The sequence below is a fragment of the Anomaloglossus baeobatrachus genome, chromosome 12, assembly GCF_048569485.1.
Source record: "Anomaloglossus baeobatrachus isolate aAnoBae1 chromosome 12, aAnoBae1.hap1, whole genome shotgun sequence".
Lineage (NCBI taxonomy): Eukaryota > Metazoa > Chordata > Amphibia > Anura > Aromobatidae > Anomaloglossus > Anomaloglossus baeobatrachus.
Window position 1 is genome coordinate 102,715,100 of NC_134364.1, and position 13,991 is coordinate 102,729,090.

General features: G+C 43.8%; 1 long non-coding RNA gene across 1 annotated transcript; it reads left to right on the forward strand.

The window, feature by feature from the left end:
- The first annotated feature begins 8,414 nt into the window (after positions 1-8,414).
- Positions 8,415-13,741, forward strand: LOC142257515 (uncharacterized). Its single transcript, XR_012727637.1, has 2 exons — positions 8,415-8,897; positions 12,199-13,741. It is a non-coding gene; the product is annotated as an uncharacterized LOC142257515 (long non-coding RNA).
- The last annotated feature ends 250 nt before the right edge of the window (positions 13,742-13,991 follow it).

The following is a 13,991-nucleotide window of genomic DNA, read 5'->3' on the forward strand; positions in this document are numbered from 1 at the left end:
GGCCGTTATCTGTAAGGAAGAAAAGGCGCGAAGAATTGGCGCCAAAAGAAGAGCCTGGGGCTGGCCGGTGCCGAAGAGAAAGCATGGAGTACTCCGCCCAAAGAGGGGAGGCGCCAGCTCCAGGGCATGGAAGAAGAAGAAAAAGAAGTACCTCAGCGGAGGAGTCAAGATGATGCGTGAGGCTGGGGGTGGAGTCCGTTTAAAAGCGGGAAACGAAGACCCGCCTCCACTCTTCCCAGTCTCAGCGTCGACATCACCGCCATTACCAGCAATTCTGTCGGAGACCGAGATGGAGACCTTTGGGCAACCCGCGGAGTTGGCAACGACCATGGCCCTAATCAGCCTCGGTCGAGGTCGACCCCGGTTCGCCCCTGCTAGTGAGGCCGCGTTGGCGGACCTTCCCATTGGACCGGGAGGTTCCACCAGGCCAGACAAAGTTTCCTGGAAGACCTCATGGGATGCTCAAACCGGGAGCACCATCACAGAGGTGAAGGCGACCTATGCCACCCCACCCATGCCAAATCGTCCGGGGGTTGCAGTTTTCCCATGGGAGACCCCGCAGCTTAACGCCGCCGCTTCCCCATTTGTGCCGGAGCCGGCTGAGGAGTTCGCTGAGCACTTGGAGAAAGATCACCTGGGCTTCTTCTGGGATCCAGTCAGCGCCCCGCCTGTGGAGTCGCGCCCCAGTGTCCCGACCCCGAAGCCTGACCCCGTCCAGGAACGTCTCCTGGCCGAGACCATCGTCCGGGAAATGCTGTCCGGTTCTGGTGGCGAGGAGCTGGCACAGCAGTTTGTGACCGGGGTGGTTGTTAAGTTCAACCAGCAGGACGGATATGGATTCATCCGAGAAGTCGAGACCGGGGATGATTACTTTTATAACAGGGTCCATCTCGACGTGGAAGGACTGCCCAAGCGACTCCATACTTTATGGCCGGGCGAGAAAGTCCAGTTCTTGCCGGACGCAGGTAGCCGTGGACTGTTTGCGGTTTGTGTCTCCCGCATGCCAACCACCCGGGAAGCGGAGCAGTGGCAGGAGGAGATTGAGTGGGAGGAGCAGCAAGAGCGGCGTCGGGGCCATGTCAGACCGCTCCCGCCTGCGTCCTCTCAACCCCGGCGTGTCATGGCTGCTGTCCCGGAAACAGCGACTGCATCGGCCCCTGACCCGGAGAAGGTTCCAACCGTGGTAGCGGTAACGCAAAATGTTACAAACAAGCCGGTCATCATGCTGGACGCACCACCACCACCTCGGGCAGAGACACCATCACCCCCAAGAGGAGCTGCAGCAGCTACACCGGCGGAGCCGCCTTTCGCCCCTGTGTCTTTTAGGCGAATCCGCCGGCAGCCGGGACAAACTCTGGGGGCCTATATCCAGGCTCAGGCGGAGGAATGGAAGAGAGCCTGGCCCCCGGAGTAAGTTGTTGACTTCAACACCTTCAAAGACCGGTGTTGTTCCAGACCGGCAGAAAGTTCCCTTGTTGTTGAAAAGTTTTACGGGCCTGTTGCCCTCCAGCAAAGACCGGGAGCGCTCTTGAAGCCTCCGGGCACCTTCAGCAAAGACCGGGAGCGCTATTGAAGCCTCCGGGCGCACATCTAAGACCGGGAGCGCTGTTGAGCCTCCGGGCGCTATCCAGAGACCGGGAGCGCTGCTGCGCCATTAAGCGTCCCTAAAGATCGGGAGCGCCGCTGAACTGGTGCCGCTGTTGAGGACTGACCCAGAAGGTTTTTATGTGCTAATATGTTTAAAGTTTTAGAGCCTTGCCGGGAGGCTCGGATTTTAAGAGGGGAGGCATGTAGTGGGTGGGCCTACCCCCTACTAGTTTAGCATAGTTACCCGGCATTGTGATTATTAAAAGTGTTGAATTTTATATTTTTATGTGATGTGTTAGGGCACCCCCTAGTGGCCGGGTGGGACGGCTGTTGCCACCGGGGAGGAGGAGTCGGCCGGATAGCTAGGCTGAGTCTGTTTTGTGTGTGGGAGAGAGGATCCGGGACAGCAGACAGTGAGCATCTGCGGCGGCAAGTGTGTGTGTGAGCGTACCATCAAGGGACACCGGAGAAAAGGAGGTGGACGCAACCTCAGGGCCTATTCCGCTGGTGTGGGTCCAGTGTGTGCTTGGCCGTAGGTTGGGAGCCCGGAGAAGTGGAGTATCCAGGGCATATCCCCACCAGAGGGTGCGTTTGGGCAGGTTGTCCCCAGCTCCACTAATACCGCCGGAATCTGCTGACCGGAGTGTTTTTTTCTTTTGTGAATAAATGTCGTTTTTATTGCATCTGGACTTTGGACTGCAGACTCTTTGTGCATCGGCCGATGAAGAAACCGGCACACACTCTCTCAACATTAAAGAAGTGATGAAGCCAGGGATGTGCCTTGAATGCAGTGCTGCCACGACTACACAGCCAGAGGCCTCCCTGGCTGGTCACTTCAAACTCATCTTAGGACCGACATGTTTTTCTGACATTGCATTCAGTGGATGATATATACGTAAAGGCTTAGCAAATAGTACAACGTCCTGACTTCCTCTGAATGCTTCCATGACAGGGCATAATTATGGTGATACAGCTGATCTGTGAGATAACAGAAGGTCACCGCATGGGGTCAATGTCTCACAACCTTCACATCACAAGCTTCTGGCCATTGTTCAGTAGGGAAAAACACATGATGAACTCTGTGTAGGGTTAAGCTGAGTACAAATAATGTCAGATGGCCATCATAGACCTCATGGTATGGGGTCAAGTAGCTAGGATCCTTATGATATCGAGAAGGAAAAAGGCCCAGAAAACTGCCCTTAGCTTTGTGGGTTTTCTATAATACTGCCCTATGTACAAGAATATAACTACTATAATACTGCCCCTATGTACAAGAATATAACTACTATAATACTGCCCCTATGTACAAGAATATAACTACTATAATACTGTCCTATGTACAAGAATATAACTACTATAATACTGCCCCTATGTACAAGAATATAACTACTATAATACTGCCCTATGTACAAGAATATAACTACTATAATACTGCCCCTATATACAAGAATATAACTACTATAATACTGCCCTCTATATACAAGAATATAACTACTATAATACTGCCCCTATGTACAAGAATATAACTACTATAATACTGCCCCTATGTACAAGAATATAACTACTATAATACTGCCCCTATGTACAAGAATATAACTACTATAATACTGCCTCTATGTACAAGAATATAACTACTATAATACTGCCCTCTATATACAAGAATATAACTACTATAATACTGCCCCTATGTACAAGAATATAACTACTATAATACTGCCCCTATGTACAAGAATATAAGTACTATAATACTGCCCCTATGTACAAGAATATAACTACTATAATACTGCCCCTATGTACAAGAATATAACTACTATAATACTGCCCCTATGTACAAGAATATAACTACTATAATACTGCCCTATGTACAAGAATATAACTACTAAAATACTGCCCCTATACACAAGAATATAACTACTATAATACTGCCCCTATGTACAAGAATATAACTACTATAATACTGTCCCTATGTACAAGAATATAACTACTATAATACTGCCCCCTATGTACAAGAATATAACTACTATAATACTGCCCCTATGTACAAGAATATAAGTACTATAATACTGCCCCTATGTACAAGAATATAACTACTATAATACTGCCCCTATGTACAAGAATATAACTACTATAATACTGTCCCCTATGTACAAGAATATAACAACTATAATACTGCACCCTATGTACAAGAATATAACTACTATAATACTGTCCCCTATGTACAAGAATATAAGTACTATAATACTGTCCCCTATGTACAAGAATATAACAACTATAATACTGCACCCTATGTACAAGAATATAACTACTATAATACTGCCCCTATGTACAAGAATATAACTACTATAATACTGCCCCTATGTACAAGAATATAACTACTATAATACTGCTCCCTATGTACAAGAATATAACTACTATAATACTGCTCCTATGTACAAGAATATAACTACTATAATACTGCCCACTATGTACAAGAATATAACTACTATAATACTGCCCCTATGTACAAGAATATAACTACTATAATACTGCCCCTATGTACAAGAATATAAGTACTATAATACTGCCCCTATGTACAAGAATATAAGTACTATAATACTGCCCCTATGTACAAGAATATAACTACTATAATACTGTCCCCTATGTACAAGAATATAACCACTATAATACTGCCCCCTATGTACAAGAATATAACTACTATAATACTGCTCTCTATGTACAAGAATATAACTACTATAATACTGTCCCCTATGTACAAGAATATAACAACTATAATACTGCACCCTATGTACAAGAATATAACTACTATAATACTGTCCCCTATGTACAAGAATATAACCACTATATTATGTTGCCACATATGCACAATAATAGAGCCCTGAATGGAGAGGAGGACATGTGTATACCCTGTATCTAGATGACATTTCACACTTATTGTAGATTTGTGCTTGGTGTCACATTTCTGACATGACAAATTCAAAAACCAGGAAATCCTCAAGTAACAGATATTCTGTATTTTTAGCCATTATTTCCTGGACATTTTTCAGTCCTTCCTTAAAGTAGTTCATTTTCTTCTTCTTCATGATATATGGACCCTGACTGGAGAGAATGCTATGTATGAGAACTATTTATTCATAATGTCCCCACATTCCGCAATATAAAACTACCAGAACATTTGTCAAACTTAAAAGTTCCTATTGTTATGGCACGTCTCTAGGAAAGGGGGGTAAAATCTTCTCTGGTCCATTGAAACTCTACTAAGGGTCTGTCCCGGCTCCAGCACCGGGTTGTGTTTGTTTTTTCCCCAGCTTTGGGTTGACATTGTAACTTGTCATGCACCTCCGATGTCACTATCCTCACTCTTTTTAGCCAGCTTGTCACCTGATCATTCAGGTAATTGGTCCATGCTGCTACTACGATGCTCTCTTTTCGGCTGAGCCTCCAATTTTACTCTGATCAGATACACCATACCTCCCAACCGTTCCGGATTCTGCAGGACTGTCCCGATTTGAGAGCTCTCTCCCGCAGTCCCGCTTTTCACTGCTTCTGTCCTGGCTCCTCCTCTCAGTGCAGTGAATAAATTAACTCCCAAACATCAGTGCATAAATTAAATTCTCATCTGCTCTGGTTTACCAGGACTGGGCTTATCAGCTTGTGAGCTCTTTGTCTCTACCATTGAGCTACTGTGTGTATTGAATGGCATAGGAGGATTTGGTAATCCTGACCTGTATTGCAGGCAGAGAAGCCAGAAGCAAATTATTTGGCTACATAGAGCTATAGATAGATATACACTACATCTCCGTGTAGCTGAAGGAAGAAGTGAAATTCTTTTCCTCCTATAAAACTACTATAAATGACAAAAAAATTACAAAAATATAATTCTATTTTATTTTTCACCTACAGCTTAGCAAAGCCACCTCCCTCACCGGCTGAGCCAGAACAGGGCTCACAGCCTAACATAGACAAACTATAGCTGGCATGGGTGGAAGGATTCAACCAGCTTAAATAGGAGGTAACCAAATGTGATAGTGTGACACCTGCCTGGAGCCACGGACTCAGGATCAATGAAACAGGTGAATAGAGGCAACCGCCTACAAAGCAGGAAACTGGACCCTGCAACCCTTTAACCCCTATACAGGGATTTGGAATTACGACAGGGCCCAGGTGATTGCTGCCCATGGAAGACTGCGGTCCTGAGAAGAGCAGTAACCAGGCAGGGTCAAATCCAGAAGGTAGAACAGGGACAAAAATCGTCAGGCGAGAGAGTGGTCAGATATCAGGCTGAGGGTCAAAACCGGAACTAGCAGCGAAGTACAGAAACGGTAGGCAGAAGAGTGGTCAGGTAGTCAAACTAAGGTCAATACACAGGAATACAAACAAAATACAAACAAACAGCAAGGAACCAGTGTCTAGCAGGGAATTACAGGACTATATCTGGCACCTGCCAGCAAAAGGGAAAAAGCATAAGAAGGGTGTGGTGCCTTCCCATTGGCCCCAGCTGAAAGGTAGTTACTCCAGCCGGAAGGCACACACCACCACAGTCAACCACTGGTACTGCAGCCTAATAGATGAGCGGAGCCTGTGCCCAGCAGAGCCACTGACTGCTCTCTCGTCCCCAGAGCCGCCCACAGTGGTGATGGGGCGCCGTCTGGTTATTGAATCAGAGGTCGACTCTGGTGGAGACGTGACAGATAGGCCTCTTCACAACATATGACCAAAGGAGCAAGCAGACCAGCAGAGATTAACTCTTGCTAGCCTGCCTATGAATCAGCACAGAGCAAGTCAACAATCAAGTCTGCCTATGTTGATCCCAGACACCAGAGAAACCATCAGGCGGAGTGTCAGAATCTGCAATCCGAGCAGAGCCTAATGCCACCTTGACAATCGGCGAAGTTTGTGCGAAACTCCGTGTGACACTCAGCAGAATAATTTTTTAAAAATTTCCTTCAGATCCTATTTTAAGCTGACAGATAGGGACAAGTGCACTGAGCAGTTTGGGGGGAGGCTCCTGCTGAAGCCAGTTGTCTTACAGCCAGGCAGGAGCTTGGTAGAAGAATAGAGATATTCCTAAGGGTATTCTTCCAGGAAACATAGAAATTTTTCATTTTCTAAAAGGCTTTAACTTTTTTTCTGTTTTATAGTGGACGTGAAGCCTGAATCTATAGAATTTTATGTACGTGTCCTCTTAATCCTTTCTTTTTTTCAGCTGCAAGATAGCAATAAGTGCAGTGAGCATTGTATGGGAGGCTCCTGCTGATATTGGCATTAAAAGGGCACATAGTCAGGGCTTTTCCACCATTGTAGCTTGTCAGGTTGGTCATCATCTAACGTCCTCTATTGAAGAACATTGTCGAAACCACTTAATTTGCATTCTAATCGATCATAATGGGTTGTGTTCACGTAAATCTTCTGCTGGACTCAGGGATTATAATTCAATGGTTAAGAAACATTGAGACATATAAAGTCTGTGATGAAATAGACTGAGACGTGGAGGTGAAATTGAGATGTGGTTTTGCGCAGTGACCGGAGAGTTCCCTTCAGTATCGACTTCCATCTATGTCAGGAAATTGTAAAGCCAAGTGTTCCTACATGATAAGTCAGCACGGGCTTGTCCAAAAAGCAGAAAGTGCCTCTCTCAAATTCACCAACGAGTCAATCAAGTAGTTTTCCGTTTGGTCAAAGGCTAACCCCTCAACCTATAGATGGTGAAACATGGACCATTTCATCAAACGTTAGGTGATAAATATTACTGCGGCAGCAATACCCAAATTCACAAACCGTCTAACTTTTAAAATCATTTAAGAATATTGTTAAAAAAACACAAATATCTAGTGAATGTTTCTGAATTGCCTTCATTTGTCAAGTGGTTACAAACTGGACCACCATTATTGCTTCTGCCAAGGTGGTCATCCATTGCCTAACAAATCTAAATGACAAATTAACTTAATACCCAATGGCGTTTACTAGTTCTTCTATTCTGCAACCAAGGGGCAGTCACCAACTACAGTCGTCCATCACCTATCATCTTCCACCCCATAAGGGTTTCAAACATCTATAGCTCTTCCCTATTCATGGGCCTCCAGAAGCTATCCTGCTCTGTGTCGAGTGCGGGGGGTGCGCTGCTCGACCGCGCTCGCGGCTCGGGTCTGGCTGCTGCTGCTCGGTGGCTCGAGCGGTGGGCCGGATCCGGGAACTCGAGCGGAGCTCCTCGCCCGTGAGTGAAAGGGGAATAGTTTTTGGGGTTTGGGAAGTCAGTCCGTTGGGACACCACCGCTGCTCTGGACGGGGATCCCGGGAGCGATGACAGGGAGCAACCGAGATGTTTCTCTCCCCTCCGTGGGTAGGGGGTTTTTGGTGGTCCCGGGACCCGGTGATGGTGACTGGAAAGTGGATGACGGGGTCTGGCGAGGTGCAGGGTCGCGGGGGCAGCGCAGTGCCAGACGGCACGGTAGTACTCACTCAGCCAATAACGTACACGGAGTCTCTGGTAAAACAAACGGCTGGATGGACGGGTCCCGCAGGCGGCTGCGGTGGTCACTCCCGGTAGGTTGGCGGTGACTGTCTCTCCCTGCACCTGTGATGTGTTTTCGGCCCCGATGGCTTCCCACCGGTAGCCCGCTCTCCAGCGGTGTATTTGCCAGAGGAGCCCCTTTTTGCCCGCAGGCTCTGGCCCTGGGAACTCTAGCTGTGGCGGTAGATGTATTTCCCTTTACGGTTGAGCGGTTGCCTTCAGTCGGGTCTTTGCTGCTGGGAAACCCCGGAGGTTCCCGTCGCTGACGGATTTGACTGGTTTAACGGAGACTCCTAGCCTGGTCGGGGTCCTGTATTGCAAATATAAAAATGGCTATTTTTTGAGTCTATACATTATGTTAAACTAGAACATATTGATTAGTCAGACAGACGAAGTGTACATGGTTACAAAATCTTGTATATACTTAAGGATTTCTGTGTGTTTGTCTTGAATATACAGACAAACAATATATCCATTTACCTAGCTCAAATACCTGATGTGTATTCTTGGGAGACTTGAATGCTGTGGGTTTATTACCCCATTGTCTGATGTGTGGTGTATCTCTGGTTCATCTATGCCCAATGACTGGCCATCAAAGGGCATGGATCAATAAGACTACAACACATTAACTTTAAGGCTTGTAATATTGTTCAAGCCTTTTTAAGATCAGCTGAAGTATAGCACAGACAGAAGCTCGTGTTTCCTGCACCGTGAGACGTCCGGTCAGTGATGTCCAGGAGTCTCTGTCTATGTCATGCTTCTCTGACTTCCAGACAGATGATGTCCAAAGCTCCTTGGTGATGTAAGTATATTTAACTGTACTTAACCTTTGTATGTTCAATATACAAAAGTGTACGCAATATCATACTTTTCCTTTAAGTTTGTATTTCATATTAACCTTTATAATAAAATTACTTATTTGCCTTCTTTAAAGCCGTATCTGAACCTTAGTGTTAAAAATATTAGCAAAACATTTGGCGTAGTCGGCAGGATACGCAGAAGGCTTTGAGTATTTTTGTTAGTGTGATATTGCGTAAAATATGCCTCTTTTTAAGAAAAAAGTGGTTGTGAGTGAATGCATTGAGATTCCAGGTTGGGAACAGAGTCCCTATGATATTTTGGCAATCAAGTGGTCGCATAGTGTTGGTTTGAGTGAACCATGGGACAAATGTTTGAAAAATGCTGAACCTGTTGATGTGGTTGAATGCTTGCAGAAAGTGAAAGTGGAGAAAGGTAAAGAATTGGGCGCTGTTGGTAGGCGTGGATGGATCCTGTTGTCTGCATATAGAAAACAGCATCAGGAAAAGATACGTATGGTAACAAAAGTTCAGGAATTAGAGAGACAGTTGTGTGAGGTCCAGACTGCATTGGTCACAGCACAGTGTCAGAATAAGTTGTCAGTGGACAAATGTGATGGATATCAGCATGATGCAGACAAGTCTGCTTTATGTATAGAGCAGTACAAATACAGAAAGAAGAGAGGGAAGGAGAATAGAAAGGAAGTAACTTTGGCCATAGCCAAAGCAGGGACAGAGGGGAACTCAGATGAGTGGAGTGGTGATGTACAGAACTCAACTGATTCTGAAAACGTCACCGACCCAGAACAGGAGGATGAACATGTCAGTGGGGAGAAGGAAAGTGATCCTCATCTTAACCCAATAAGAGTTCATCCTATATACCATAGACAAGTTGTAGAAACAGCTACAGGTAAACAGAACAGGAATATGGTAGAGGATTGCAGTCAGCTTCTTGATCGTTTTTCACAAAGGTCAAATGAACCTTTGATAGCTTGGATAGTCAGATTATGGGAGACGGGGGCTCATGGAGTGCATCTGGATGCTGTGGATGGCCCAAAGTTTGTTCAACTCAGCCATGAGCCTGTAGTGAAGGAGGCATTTTGTTCCTTGATAGTTCAGCGACCACATGTGGTGTGTAGTGTGTTGGATGTTGTGGCTATGGCATTGCAGCATAAATACCCATCTGAGGCGGACTGGCCGCCTAATGAAAAACCATGGTTTACATTGAAAGATTGTGCTCGGAGATTGAAGGAGGAGGCTATGAAAAATGCTATTTCAGCAAGTACATATGACGATTACATGCAAGTTGTTGTAAGTGTATCTATTAGAAATTGTATCATTAGAAATGCCCCTCCAGCTTATAAACATGTAATGATGGCATTAATGGTAAATCACACTGGGAAACCCATCTCCAATACATTGGAGGCGATCCGACAGTTAGGGGGTCTGGGAGAATGGGGTCCCAAACAGAGAGGTCAGCTTAATTTTGAAGAACAGTGTAACAATGTCAAAAGTAGTACAAATCGTAGATCCCGTGTTACCAGGAGAGATATGTTTATGGCCCTGATAAAGGATGGTGTTCCCTGGGATAAAATAGACGGGATTAGTACTGACGAGATGTGGAAATTGTATCAAAAGAGAAAATTGTATCAAAGGAGAGGACTCAATAAAAAGTCAGGGGTTTCCCATAATAAAAAGGTTGCAGCAAAAGATTCTGAATCTCCACAGCGCAGGCGAAGCAGGACACGGGGAGAAAGAGGGCCCACTTTCTCATCGTCACCAGCAAAGCCTACAGCACCGGGGGTGTTGGATCTTTACGCTGAAGTCAAATGTTTGGTGCAGGAAATCAAAGCCCAGCAGAAGAGGTTATCATCATCTTCCACCAAGATGTCTCCATCTGAAATGGAAGATAGATGGGGGGAAATTGATAAGGGTAATATTGAGACCACAGAGGAGATTGAAAAAGATAAGGGTAATATCGAGACCACAGAGGAGATTGAAAAAGATAAGGGTAATATTGAGACCACAGAGGAGATTGAAAAAGATAAGGGTAATATTGAGACCACAGAGAAGATTGAAAAAGATAAGGGTAATATTGAGACCACAGAGAAGATTGAAAAAGATAAGGGTAATATTGAGACCACAGAGGAGATTGAAATTTATAAGGGTAATATTGAGACCACAGAGGAGATTGAAATTTATAAGGGTAATATTGAGACCACAGAGGAGATTGAAAAAGATAAGGGTAATATTGAGACCACAGAGGAGATTGAAATTTATAAGGGTAATATTGAGACCACAGAGGAGATTGAAAAAGATAAGGGTAATATTGAGACCACAGAGGAGATTGAAAAAGATAAGGGTAATATTGAGACCACAGAGGAGATTGCCACCAATACAGAATGTACAGAGATATGTAAAGAGATAAGTATTACAAAAGCCATTCCTGCTCATAAACAATACAGAGCCATCCAAATGTTAACAGAGAGACTGGAAACCAGGAGAATCCCTGTGTTCAGTCTATTGGAAGGGCAATTATTTTTGCTATTGTTTGGTTGGTCTCATATTTACATACCCATGCTGATAATTAATACAGCACAATATACCAATATGGTTGGGTAAATAGTGAACTTTTTAGGCTGTCAAGTTAGATGTGAATCTTTTAGCATATGGATAATGGACTGGATAAAATTGTGTTTTGTGCATTATTTGAGCTTGTATGCTAATCATGTTTGTGCTTTCTTTTTAGACTGGAGACCAGAGTTTTACATGTTATTAGAGCAATCAGGCTAAAACAATGAAACAAGTAATCATCCCATTGTGATGAATGGGTATTGTATTTACCTAATGGTTGTTGTTTGTTTTATGTGTATGTTCAATCAGGACCACAGTAGGCTTGTAAATGCCCTCTCAGTATGATGGTCTCATGGTCCAAAGGTCAGATTTGGCATTCAACTGAACTCAGTTAATAAGAGAAGGGATAGATCAGGATTATTAATTAAGGTAATTCTAATGAATAGTGGAGACAGTGACATGTTAATCAGTTGATGGTACTGTCTATTTCTAAAATGTAGATAGAGGGAGGGCTCCTTCAGTTCTGCAGAGAAGATAAATGATTTGGATCTTCACATCCTATCAATGATTGTGCAAACATTTGGGTGAAACAATTGAGTGACAAAGGTCCTCCAGAACCTGTTGAAGTCATTGCTCGAGGAGCAGACAATGTGCTGACAGTTATGAAAACAAGAAAAGTGGGAATACATCCCAACTGACAGATGAGTAATATGTGTATTTTTGTCCCTTTAGATCAAACTCTGGAAATGTTGCATCATTGGCGCCACCATGGGCATGGATCTACTTCCGTCAGAAGCCAAGCAACCTTCAGACCGAAAACAGAGAGACCAACCATGGAAAATGTGGCCTTATTGAAAACCAAACAGAATCTATGGGTTTACCTGGCTCAGCTGATGAATATGAGCCATTTTTGTATAATAAAGACTACCAGTGATGACAATATATGAGAAACTTGTATCGAGGCGCTACTGACCCCTTTACATAAATGAAGACCTAGAAGAAGAAGATGTGACCCAAAACTTCATCTCCAATCTGTATTGTGCCTATATGAACTGCACTGGGGAACATTCTCTAACAGAAGAGATGATTGCCCTAAGGACTCAAAGGGTTACATGAGCTGATCTATCAGAGGACTTGTTAAAGCAAAATAGGCAGATGTCAACAATTAAAAATACAGAATAAGACAGGGCATAAACAGATTGCTATTATTTGTGTCTCTCATACAAATAAAAAAAAAATGCAAACGTATGAGGGCAGGAAATAATATGAGATTAACAATATAATGACTGTTTCATTATATACAAAAAATGTAAAATTGTTAACGAAATCATAGATACAAGGATTATCTATAATAATTGTAGGAACACTCACTGTAGCAGCACATGCAGCTAAAGCAATAGGACGATTCTCTTGTTTGGTGGCTAAATTTATCACAAGTAGAGATGGATTTATACTAGATTAATTACATTACACAAGATAATGGTAGATGGTGGGAATGTGTATTTTCTTAGTTACCTCATTATATATATTAGGAGTAATTTTTGCTATTGTGCATGCATTGCTTTGTGTTGTTGTATCATCCGCTAAAACTATGCCGTTAGGGTATGGGACATTGTATAAATAATCTATGGCTCAAAATAGCCAAGGGTGGAATGTATTGCAAATATAAAAATGGCTATTTTTTGAGTCTATACATTATGTTAAACTAGAACATATTGATTAGTCAGACAGACGAAGTGTACATGGTTACAAAATCTTGTATATACTTAAGGATTTCTGTGTGTTTGTCTTGAATATACAGACAAACAATATATCCATTTACCTAGCTCAAATACCTGATGTGTATTCTTGGGAGACTTGAATGCTGTGGGTTTATTACCCCATTGTCTGATGTGTGGTGTATCTCTGGTTCATCTATGCCCAATGACTGGCCATCAAAGGGCATGGATCAATAAGACTACAACACATTAACTTTAAGGCTTGTAATATTGTTCAAGCCTTTTTAAGATCAGCTGAAGTATAGCACAGACAGAAGCTCGTGTTTCCTGCACCGTGAGACGTCCGGTCAGTGATGTCCAGGAGTCTCTGTCTATGTCATGCTTCTCTGACTTCCAGACAGATGATGTCCAAAGCTCCTTGGTGATGTAAGTATATTTAACTGTACTTAACCTTTGTATGTTCAATATACAAAAGTGTACGCAATATCATACTTTTCCTTTAAGTTTGTATTTCATATTAACCTTTATAATAAAATTACTTATTTGCCTTCTTTAAAGCCGTATCTGAACCTTAGTGTTAAAAATATTAGCAAAACAGGTCCGTAGGCCCTGCCGAATGGTGCTGGCTTCTCTTCGCTCCCCGGTTCGGTACCGGCGGGCCACCTCCCGTCCCCGGTCCTTACGGTTATGCGTCAATCGGCCTCGCCTGCAGACGGTCACCACCGTCTGCCAACCTTGCTGGGCCACGTACCCGGACACGGTCAAACTGCTCCTCTACTACCACTTTACTCCGCACTCTTTGACCTC